Below are 12,288 nucleotides of genomic sequence, written 5' to 3' on the forward strand. Positions count from 1 at the left end.
TACCCAGAAGCAAGGAGGGAAGTATAGAGGAGCTTTGTAGCAATCATCTCCCAAAAAATAAAGAAGATGAACTTTGGAGTTTGAGATGCATAGGTTCAAATGTTGCCTGTGCCACTTTGAAGCAGTATGATGTTGAGCAAGTTACTTCCCTTCACTGAGACTCAATTTCCTCATCTGTAAGATATAAATAGTAATATTTACCAGTCAGGTTGTTAAGAGGGTTAAACATGACAATATATATGCAATATGTCTTACGTAAGTCAGAGTAGGCTCTCTGCTGTAACAAAGAACTCCAAATCTCAGTGGTTTAACTTAGGTTATGATGTGGTTTGACTGTGTCCCCACTCACATCTCATCTTGAATTCCCACATGTTGTGTGGAGGGACCCAGTGGGAGGTAGTTGAATCATGGGGGCAGGTCTTTCCTGTGCTGTTCTGGTGGTGATGAATGAGTCTCACGGGATCTGATGATTATATAAGGGGGAGTTTCCCTGCACAAGCTCTCATCTGGTCTGTTGCCATGTGAGGTGTGCCTTTCACCTTCTGCCATGATTGTGAAGCCTCCCCACCACGTGGAACTGTTAGTCCATTAAATGTCTTTTGTAAACTGCCCAGTCTTGGGTATGTCTGTATCAGCAGTGTGAAACAGACTAATACAGGTTATTTCCTGCTGGAAGAAAGAGGAGGGCTTTGCTCCATGCAGACATTCAGGGACCCAGACATCTTTCATCTAGTGGCCTTGTCATTTTCTAAGGCCTTGGAACCCTCATTGGATCATCTGTCTCTGGCTGGCAGGAGAGGGGAGAGAGTGAACATGGATTGTGCAGGAGGCCAGGCTGGAGGTAGGGCTCATTGCTTCCACTCAGATTACATTGGCTAGAACTCATAGCCATACCTGCTTTGTGAGTTTTTTTTTTTTTTGGAGACAAGGTCTTGTTCTGTTGTCCAGGCTCTAGTGCAGTGGTGTGGTTGTCCAGGCTCTAGTGCAGTGGTGTGATCAGGCTTGACCACCTGGGCTCAATCGATCCTCCTTCCTCAGCCTCCCAAGTAGCTGGGACTACAGGTGTGCACCACTAAACCTGGCTAATTTTTTTTTTTTTTTTTTTGTAGAGATGGGGTTTCACCTTGTTGCCCAGGCTGGTCTTGAACTCCTGGGCTCAAGTGATCCACCCACCTCAGCCTCCTGAAGTGCTAGGATTACAGGCATGAGCCACTGTTTCTGGCCACCATAGCTACTTTCAAGTGAACCTGGGGAATTTGTGCTTAAGAGAAAACCAAAATGGATTTGTTTAATAAACACATAGTCCATCACTATGTAGTTTACCACAAACATATAGTAATACTTGTTGAATAAATGAAAGGAAGAAAAATGAAATGAATTTTCTTCTTCATAGATTCCTAGAATATTAGAGCTGATGGGGGCCTTGGAAGTGATAGAGATTTTACCCCTTCTTTTATAGATGAGGAGCCTGAGGGCTTGAGGAATTTAGTGGCCAATGCAAGATCATCCAGCTGTTTAGTGGCAGGACCAGAACTTGAACCCACTTTCCCCAAATGCTGCTATTTATTCTGCATCTAATTATTTAAAATATCATTGTTTTCTGCCATAGGGTTGCCCTTGCCTTTTGGAATGTGAAGATGGGTTACGAGGTGGGAGGGGGGTTACGGATGTTATTCTGATCATGATAGCTAGACTTCAGTTTTCTTTGCGGAAGAAGAGGTTTGGTATTTTAGGGTAGTAGGATAGATATACCCTCAGGGCTGGAGGCTCTACAGCTTCTCAGTAATTTGTACTGAGAGTGAAAATTAATCTTCACTCACTCACTCATGTGTTTAAATAGCTTTTCTTTAGTCCCCTCCTATGTGTAACAAATCATCCAAGGTGATATGGATGCAATGATGAGCAAGACTGGGATGTTCACAGCCTAAGGAAGGTGTCAACTATTTACACAATAATTACTAAATTAAATGAGGAGCAAGGAAGCAACAAGGTGGAAGGGACCAGCTGCTAGGGTGGGGAGGGAGAGGGCATAAGGAAAGCTTTATGGAGGCAGGGTCTTGAAGAATGGATCACAGTTTTTTGGGAATTTGATCTGTCCTGAAATACACACACTTGTGTTTGTGTAGTTGGGGAGTGCAAATCGCCTTGGCTAGTTGTGGATGTGCATTGAGAAAAATGAAAGAAAGAAACTGACAAAAACCCAAAATGATGATCAGTGCTCCTGTGAGCCTTTGGTGCTCACATTTACCATTCATCTATAGTTTTGTCAAGTTTTTACCAGTAAATGATTAATAAAATAACCTTCCAGATACAGCTCAAACATCAACAAGCAATATTTTATCACATGCCAGCAAGTTTTAGATCCAATGTGCCCAACAATTTTTTGTTAGGTACAGACCCTTAGAATTTGTAGGGGCAGGGGTAAGATGCATGAAATAACAGTAAACTAAGTACCAGTTTGAAGAGGAAGACACACACCCGTGTAGAGGATGTGCAAACACGTATATAGGTTTGGATTAGGAGGCCTGGTTTTCAGAAAGGTTTCTGTGAGACGTACTATTTAGAGCTGAGTTTTGGAGGGCTGATGGACACGCTTAGGAGTTGGCATCTCAAGTATAGTTACTAAATAGTGGTGAAAGAGCACGGGTTACTCTATAGTCTGGCATAGAGGATTTTTGGAGAAGGGGGATTGAATGGAAGTTTTATAGTTAGTAAGTGGCAGAGCTTGGCTTAGTACCCCAGGCTTGTCTGACACCTGTCCTTCTCCCATAGCGCCATAGTGCCTTGCTGAGAATGTGGGTAGGAGTCAGAATCCTATGATGCTTTCCGTTTGGAGGTTAGAGTCAGGGTTGCCAGGGGTCGATTATGAAACAGGTGATGTTCATTTTCAGCATCATTAGCTCCTCTTTGGTGCTAATTTTAAATTCTAAAGTATCCTTATAGTAACAATTCAAGTTGTACAAAAAGGAGATAAAATGCAAAGTGATTTTCTCTTTCTCTAAAACCTTTGATCCTCATCTTTAAAAAAGTATCTTTTCAGAAATTTTATATGGACATTCAAGCACACACAATATATCCTCTTTTATCTGAGAGAACCCATTTAATATATGCATTTTCTGTAATTTGATATCTTTAATTAATATATGGAACAGTCTTTCATACAATTATATAGTTCTACTTTATTTTATTTTAATCAACAGAATAGTGGTCCACTGTACTGCTTTTCCATGATTCTTATCGAACAGTATTTAAATTTATTTTCTTAATGTCTGCATTTATTATGCACTGTGTTGCAGAGAACATCCTTATAGTGATCTGCAAACTTGTAAAGGGGTTATTTGTAGGGGACTTGCAATGGAATTTCTAGGTTGAAGAGTGTGTGTATTTAAAATTTTGTTGAAGAGTGTGTGTATTTAAAATTTTGATAGATATTGGGGAATTGTCCTCCAGAAAGGCAGTATCATTTTCATTGTATCCGCAGGGTATGTGAATGCCTGTTTCCTAAGCCTTTTTCTTTTTAAAGAGGACTTGAAGCCAGAGAAGAGAAGACAAAGAGCAGAGTGGGTACTAAAAATAAGTGGCGGCCAAAAGAAACAGAAACACAGGTTCACACAAAAACTTGTGCATAGCAGCATTATTTATAGCAGCCAAACAGTGGAAACAGCCCACTGTTCATCCAGTACTGAATGGATAAACAAAATGGGTCATATACATACAATGGAGTGTTATTCAGTAATAAAGACTACAATGTGGATAACCTTTGAAAGCATGCTGCTAAGTGAAATAAGCCAGTCATAAGATACCACGCATACTTATGTGAAATATCCATGTAGGCAAATCCATAGAGACAGAAAGAAGATAGTGGTTGCTTAGAACGGGAGGTGGGGAGGATTTGGGAAATGACTCCTGATACGTCAAGGGTTTCTTTCTGGCGTGATGGGAATGTTCTAAAATTAGATTGTGGTGATGGTTGCACAACTCTGAATATATTAAAAACCACTGAATTGCATACTTTAAATGGGTGAATTTTACAATATGTGAATTTTATGTCATTAAAACTATTTAAAAAATAAGTGGTGGCATAATGCATGGTATATAGGATGGAAAGGATGAGGATATGGTCATTCTCATGGGCCTGTGGGTTGGGCAGGAAGACAGTGCCATAGCCAGCGAGCCAGGCAAGGTGGGGGAAGGTGTTCTGCCAGGCTATGCTGAGCTGGGTATTCAGGTGGCTGATGACAATCAGCTATAGGGGTGGATGGTGGAGTTTTTTCCCCTAACAGAATAGAGACAAGAGGCAGTTGATGCCATGCCCTAGGCAGGGTCAGAACTGAGGTTAGTACACTGAATTTCTTACTCGTTGTTCTTGTTCAGTCCTTCGAATACACAGAAGATACTGTTCTCCTGGAAGGCAGTAATAGTTTCCTTTGCTGACCTAGAAATGCCTGCTGTGCTCCAGCATTTGGAAAAGGAAGGTCAGAGAGAGGAAGCTGAGCTCAGCTGCTGAGTCAAGGAAAAGAGAAGGAAGACCTAGGGGTCACCAACGAAGATGAGGCCCTCATTTGTGAATAAGTGTAGTCAGTTTTAAATTTAGCAATTAAGCTCTTTCTATATAGTGGAAGTGACTGTTCTTTTGGAATGTGTTTGCTAGTAAATATCATAAGAATGTTTAAAAGGAAGTTATGATTTTAAGTGACCTCTGAGTTGTGCTGATGGATAAAATTTAGCTCAACGGAATGAGGGTTAATCTCACGGTATACTCTGAAAGTTAAAGGGAAATCAACACACTTTTTCACCAAAGCCAGTTTTTCCTGGTGCTTGCGGCTTTTTGAACGTGCTCTTTGCTTCTCATTCCCCATCATCGTGGCTCCGTGGCATACATTAAATCAAACCATGACCTCCGAATCTTCTTAGTTATTTTCAGGTACAAGGTTTTCAGCTTCAGAAAGAACAGAGGTCTCCATGGTTCCATTTTGAAGATTTTTGGGTGGCTACTGCTTGTTTACCAGCAGTTTGGTATAGAAGCCCAAGACAGTCCATGTGTGGTTCAGTATTGACCTAATAGCAGAATAATTTTGGACCAAACAGAAGTCCTTTTCTTTGTCACTGTGTTTGATTAACTATCCTGGATATGCTTTATTCTCTAAAAACTTCATTTTTGAAAATACCATGGTTATTAAACAACTAGTCTTTGTGCGTGATTAGGACATAAACAGGAATCTCACCCACTTTTAAACCTTTCCAAGAAATAACTTTTCCACTGATTTTATTTTGAATTGCTAAAAAACTTTTAGCAAGGGGAGAAAATTTGGTTGATGATTCAGAGCGCGAGGGAAAGGGAGCAAGGGATTCTGGCACATGCGCACGAGTTGAATGACAACTGGTGGATATTTTTATATTAATTGCTATTCTTAGCCTAAGGCCTGGAGCTGAGTAGGGAGTAACTAAGCTTAGCCATACTTATTAGACTTAGAGATTTTACTTTGTTTATGTCAATGTCAAGGCCTTTGGGAAAACTTTGGTATGCTTAGCTGATTTCTTGAAATACAATCTTTCTCTCGTGCAATTTCCTCTCATTCAGTACGTGAAGAATAAAATGTTGACAGGTTAAACTGCAAGACAATCTAAGTTGCTGTTTATTTTTGTCTGTTAGCCAAATCTTAACCCACTATTCATAGCCACACAGGGTGTTTTTTTTGGTTGGTTTTTTTTTTTTGGTTTCAGTTTGTTTCTCCTAAATACATTTTAAAGATAATTAGTTATTGCCTGTATTAGAATTTCTTTTTGTGTTCTTGTGTTAGGATTCTGGAAGTAGCAATGAATTCACAGGAGAACTCAACAATGTAAGAGCAAGATGTTTCCACCACTTACTGAGTTGAGGGTGTAAGATTTTATCCTTTGCCAGCCCCTTTAGAAATTGTGACTGTGAACTGCCATGATTTAACTTCAAAACACAGCCTGTTCTCTTGTCAGTGGAGCCAAAGCATTATGCCTGAACAACGATTATAGGTTAGTATAAACAAGTGAAGAAGAGTTTTATTTTGCTGGATTCTGATACTACACATACTTAGGTTCAGCTAAATATCAAAATCGCCACAGCCAAGATGTAGTCATTGATGAGGACTTTAATTCTACCCAATGTCTGATCAATGTTTCATTCCATAGAAACATAGATGTTTCAATCCAGAAAAGCCTTTTTATTTTTTAAACCACAGATTGAGGAGGCAATGAGATGGAAATACTACCCTGAACTTAGTTCTAACTATCTAGAAAAATTTTTTATTGAAGTAGAATTGACTAAAACCTTGGGCGGGAGTAACCATGATAGTATTGTTTGGTAACTTCAAAAGAAAGAAAAGTTGGACATAACCAAATAGTAGTGGTGATTTTAGGAAAATATATTTCAAAGGAAAAAAACATATAGATTTTTCAATATATAGAGGGATTTTTCAACATATAGAGACTTGAAAAGAGTACAAAAAAATAAAAAGAAGAAAGGAAATAGAGAAATAAAAAGAAAGGAAAGTTTCTGACAGCAAAATCATCTTTTGAGGGAATGAGGAAAAAGAACCTTTTTTTTTTTTTTTTTGAGACAGAGTCTCTCTCTGTCACCCAGGCTGGAGTGCAGTGGTGCAATCTCGGCCCACTGCAACCTCTACCTCCTGGGTTCAAGCGATTCTCCTGGCTCAGCCTCTGGAGTAGCTGGGACTACAGGTGCCCACCACCATGTCTGGCTAATTTTTGTATTTTTTGGTAGAGAGAGTTTCACCATGTTGGCCAGGCTGGTCTCGAACTCCTGACCTCAGGTGATCTGCCGGCCTTAGTCTCCCAAAGTGCTGGGATTACAGGCATGAGCCACCGCGCCTGGCCCAGGAACCATTTTAAGAACAAGGAATTTTTAATGGGCTTGGATATTAAGAGAACATGTATAGAAGACTGAAAGACAAGCACATGATCAGGGACAAATTCAGAAGAGTGGCGTAAACCGGTAAGAAAATATCTGCAAAGCACAAGTTCATACTGAGCTGAAGCTGAAGAGAATGTTAAAGACAACAAGAAAGCTCTCTTTAAAGCTATGCTCATAACAAGAAAAACAAGTAAAGGCTAAGCTCGTTGCTTGGGGCAGATGGAATAATGTTAAAATATGACGAAAAACAGACCTACTCAACTATTTGGCTTCTCTTTCTCTATTAAAGACAATGATGTTCAAACTGGAATGTGTAACATAAACATAGTTAAGGATAAACTGAAGCATGCACGATAGATAATGATAATAATAGTTGTGACTACAATTTCTTGAGTTTCTATTCAGGACTGAGTACTGTAAAAGAGAATTTAGTTGCTTTTTAAAGTACTTACTGGCAGGCGTGCGCGGTAGGTATTACTGTTATCAATCCCATTTACAGATGAGAAAACCGAGGCACAGTAAGATTTAATGACAAACCTGAAGTTACACAGTCGGTAAATGATGGGCTGGGATTCAGATCAAGGTCTGACTAACTTCAAAGCCTGGCTCTTTTCACTGGACTCCCTGATTCCCATGCCTGTCACATCTAGTGTTTTCAACAGGATTGCATTTTTTTGGTTTAAATTATATTGTAAGGCACATAAACAAACACATGCCAGTAGATGTTATTGAAGAGCCACAGTGTGTAATTGCTGTGAAACAAGGAAAATGGAATATCAAAATGATAAACAACACATAAAGACGTTCTTGATTAACTTTTTTTTTTTTTTGAGACAGAGTCTCTTCCTTCTGTTGCCCAGGCTGGAGTGCAGTGGTGTGATCTTGGCTCACTGCAACCCCTGCCTCCTAGGTTCAAGTGATTCTCATATCTCAGCCTCCTGCATAGCTGGGATTACAGGCACGTGCCACCATGCCCAGCTATTTTTTTTTGTATTTTTAGTAGAGACACGGTTTTGCTATATTGGCCAGGCTGGTCTCGAACTCCTGACTTCAAGTAATCCACCCGCCTCAGCCTCCCAAAGTGCTGGGATTACAAGTGTGAGCCACCGTGCCCAGCCTCTTGGTTACTTTTTTTTAAAGGTTCTCTTTGAACCATCTAGAGCAAAGCCATCAAAGAGACTGCTGGGATCATGTCAGAATGATTCAGAAGCCAATCTGAGGGGATCCCCCAGCGGGCAAAGATGAGACAGTTTGAGCATCAAAAGGATTGAAATATATAAAAATATATAAAAGTCCATGAGTTTATGACAAAATTCTAAAGACACAAGACAATAAAACAAAGAAATCCCTCATTTGTCACTTCTGAGATTGTTAGGGCACCAAGTTATTGTTCTGAAAATGGATTTAAAAAGGAGATCTCACATCCACCCCTGCTTTCCTATTTACTTTATAGAGAATTACAGCTAATAAATACAGAAGGGTGCTAGAAAAGTTTTAAAAACCTACAGTTTTGTAGCATCTAATGAAGTAATGGAGCTAAGCAACAACCATTAATGAATGATAAAATCAGGTAAAATTGGTGCTTTCTAACAGAGAATCAGGCTGACAACACTTGAACCCACGAATCAGTCTCCATATCACTAAAAGTGGAACAGCCGAATGTTAGTTATGCTCCTCCAATGTGATCTGATAGAAAAGAAACAGCACCACCTGTGAAGTATTCTTACCCACATCCCCTCCCTCAACAAGGCTGAACCAGAAGCTCATCAAACATGCACATCTAACTATTAATACCAGGTTATAGGAAATACAGGAGACAGAGGAACATGCTAAACACCACTACAAGGGTACAGATCAGCCAATGCCTGAATGTAGGAAGTTCTACAAAACAAATGACCCATTTTTGTTTTCAGTATATAAATGCTATGAGAAAAAAGTAGAGATGGGGAACTGTTAAGTACTGTAAACTAGTTCAACCATTGTGGAAGTCAGTGTGGCGATTCCTCAGGGATCTAGAACTAGAAATACCATTTGACCCAGCCATCCCATTACTGGGTATATACCCAAAGGATTATAAATCATGCTGCTATAAAGACACATGCACACGTATGTTTATAGCGGCACTATTCACAATAGCAAAGACTTGGAACCAACCCAAATGTCCAACAACGATAGACTGGATTAAGAAAATGGCACATATACACCATGGAATACTATGCAGCCATAAAAAATGATGAATTCATGTCCTTTGTAGGGACATGGATGAAACTGGAAACCAGCATTCTCAGCAAAGTATCGCAAGGACAAAAAATCAAACACCGCATGTTCTCACTCATAGGTGGGAATTGAACAATGGGAACACTTGGACACAGGAAGGGGAACATCACACACTGGGGACTGTTGTGGGGTTGGGGGAGAGGGGAGGGATATCATTAGGAGACACTTAATGCTAAATGAGGAGTTAATGGGTGCAGCACACCAACATGGCACATGTAAACATATGTAACAAACCTGCACATTGTGCACATGTACCCTAAAACTTAAAGTATAAAAAAAAAAAAAAAGACTTAAGGGTGCGAGGCGGAGCCTGCAGTGAGCCGAGATCACGCCACTGCACTCCAACCTGGGCGACAGCGAGACTCCGTCTCAGAAAAAAAAAAAAAAAAGACTTAAGGGACCTGTAAACCAAATGCAGGTATGAATCTTGTTTGGAACTTGATTTGAACAACTGACTAACTAAAAAAATGCCTTTTTTTTTTAAACAGGCAAAAATAAAACATACTCTGCTTATTACATGTTACTAAAGAATTACTGGTAATTTTATTGAGTTGGTGGTATTGTGAGTTTTAAAAGTCCTTATCTATTTAGAAGCACTTATTAATGAATTAATATGAGGCCTAAGACTCTTTAAAAAATACTCCTTCAAAAGAAAAAAAGTATGTGTATAGGGAAATACGTGAAATCAGAATGGTAAAATATAATAATTGTTGAAGCTTGGTGATAGGTTTTTGGGGGTTCTTTACACTTTCTCTACTTTGTTATGTGTGGAAAATTCACGTAATAAAAACAGTCAAGTGTTCTATTTGAGAGGCAGAATTTTGGCAGAAGGCCTGGGTTATAACCCAATGTGTATAGCTTGGGGAGAGCCACTGCTACTCCCTCCTTTTTTGCCTCTTTCCTTTCCTTTTTACTTTCCTTCTATTTCTTAAGAAATCATTTGCTGGGCCACATTTTCCCCCAGGGACTGTCCTGGTACCATCAGCCTTCCAAGTTACAGGTATAGGTATTATTATTACTATTATTATTTTACAGATGAGGAAATCAAAGCAGAGAAGGGACTAAGTTTCTCACCCACAAATCCAGGTCTGCCTGTGTCCAAAATCTGAGCTCTTTTGTTTTATTTTATGCTGGCTCCCAGGAGTAGTCCTCTGATTTTATAATTTTTAAGTTTTTTTATTTTTAATTTTGTTTATGGATAAATTTTAAACAATGAGTAAATTAAGATAGATCAAGTGGAGTAGCATTTGTGTTTTTTGCATGTGAGAAAGATGCAAGGTATGGTTGTTATTGTAACAATTACAAAGACTTCATCAAAGGCAAGCAGTGATAAAAGCAAAATGTGTGGCAACTTTCTTCATATTCAGAAAAGAGTAAAAGCCTATAAATTGTAACTTTAAGCCATAAAATAACATTTATTTATGCTTGTTCTTCAAAAGCTTATATTTGATAATCTTTTTTGTTAGAAGTCGAAGCCTGAGAAAAATGGCTAATTTCATTTTTCATGTGTTTGTAAAATACTTTTAGGACTATCACAAGAAATTCCCTAAAAATGTCAAAGCAAATGAACAAGTGAAATTCTGCACATCCCTTGTGCCACTATTTTCTTTACTTACTGAAAAAATGACATTGGCTTTTGTAAAACCTGGGTGTGCTGGTGGGCATGTGCAGATGTGTCGCTGTCATCTGTCATGTGTCATGCTCTGGATGTCAGAACCAGACATCAGTCAGGGAAGAGAGTGAGTAGCAAGCCACCTCGCCAAACTCTTGCTGCAGGGTGCGTGGGGTTCACATCCTCTGCTTAGATTTAGTGCGACTTTCCAAAACACCTGCAGTGCGGTACTTCATGGCTGGTCCCACGTAACAATTTATGCCCTAGAGATGTCTGACTAGATCTTAGGAAATTATACTAATGGTTCTGACGTTGTTTCCTTCAAGAATCGAGGCACTAAATATAGTCAAGCTGAATGACAAAATTTTACTCACACTCAGGGCATGTCAGTGAGGGCATCAAAAATGGAAAAATAATAAATACTGCTGATATTTACTAAGTTTTATGGTATGACAGGCACTGCAGTAAGTCTTTTGAATATCTAATCATGTTTAACTCTCAATGTCCCATTTTATAGCTGAGGTGGCTGCAGCACAGAGAGGTTAAGTGAGTTGCCCAAGGTTGCACGGTTAATAAATGGCAGAGCTGGGCTCTAAACCCAGGCCGTCTGACCCCTGAGCCTTTCCTCTTCTAACCACTGTGCAGTCTCCAAGCACCAGCAGAATGAAGTGAGCACGTGCTAATCCACAGCTGTCATGGTTTGGCCCTCTGTGGGCTTTCAGAGCACCTTAAAACCCTTTGTTCTGTGTCAGAGCTGTTTTTCAGCTTTGCAGATGTCTGAAGTCAAGCAGAAGAGATGAAGAGGTTGATAAAGCACACGTGGCAAATCTCTGGCCGAGTTGATATTAGAACACAGAGTCCCAGAGTGATTTACTGTCCAGGGGGAAAGCCAGTTGGCCTGGCTACTTTGCAAGATGGTTAAAGGACATAAGAATAGATATTCATTCAAGACTGTCAGAAAGAAAGTAGGTCAGCAATGAAACAAAAACAAATGTCAAAGAAACACCACTTTGGTATAAATAAAAAGTCGATTCTTCTTAATAAAGAGCTGTCTGTTCTTCATTAATTAGAAAAGTACAGAGCCTGCTTACTTTGAGATTCCAAAACCTCTTCAGGCACAACTCGTTATTAATTTGATCACTTTCCTCAAAAGAATGATATTTTGACAAATACAGTTTCTGGCTTCAGTCACATATAGAAACATTGGAATAAGTACAATGTTGTGTTTTGCTTTTTTTTTTTAAATAGGAACTATATTTGATAATGCATATACTCCAAACACCTCTAAAAATAATTTTCAATTGGCAAGCTATTTTTTGGTGTATTTTCCTAGTCTGGGAGAGGAAGTTTTATCATTTAATTTGATAAACTTAGTACCTTTGAGAGAAAGGAGGAGAAAATTTTACCGTCTTATGTGGTTGAAATATGCTTTAGTATTTACATAATTGAAAATGATTCAAACTGATTTCCTCTGACGAACATCCGAAATGAA

General features: G+C 39.2%; 1 protein-coding gene across 3 annotated transcripts in view; it reads left to right on the plus strand.

Annotated features, from left to right (window-relative positions):
* CRADD (CASP2 and RIPK1 domain containing adaptor with death domain) overlaps positions 1–12,288 on the plus strand; it is a 367,800-nt gene that overhangs the window by 94,207 nt on the left and 261,305 nt on the right. The gene's annotated exons all lie outside the window — the stretch shown is intronic.

This window comes from Gorilla gorilla, chromosome 10, assembly GCF_029281585.2.
Source record: "Gorilla gorilla gorilla isolate KB3781 chromosome 10, NHGRI_mGorGor1-v2.1_pri, whole genome shotgun sequence".
Lineage (NCBI taxonomy): Eukaryota > Metazoa > Chordata > Mammalia > Primates > Hominidae > Gorilla > Gorilla gorilla.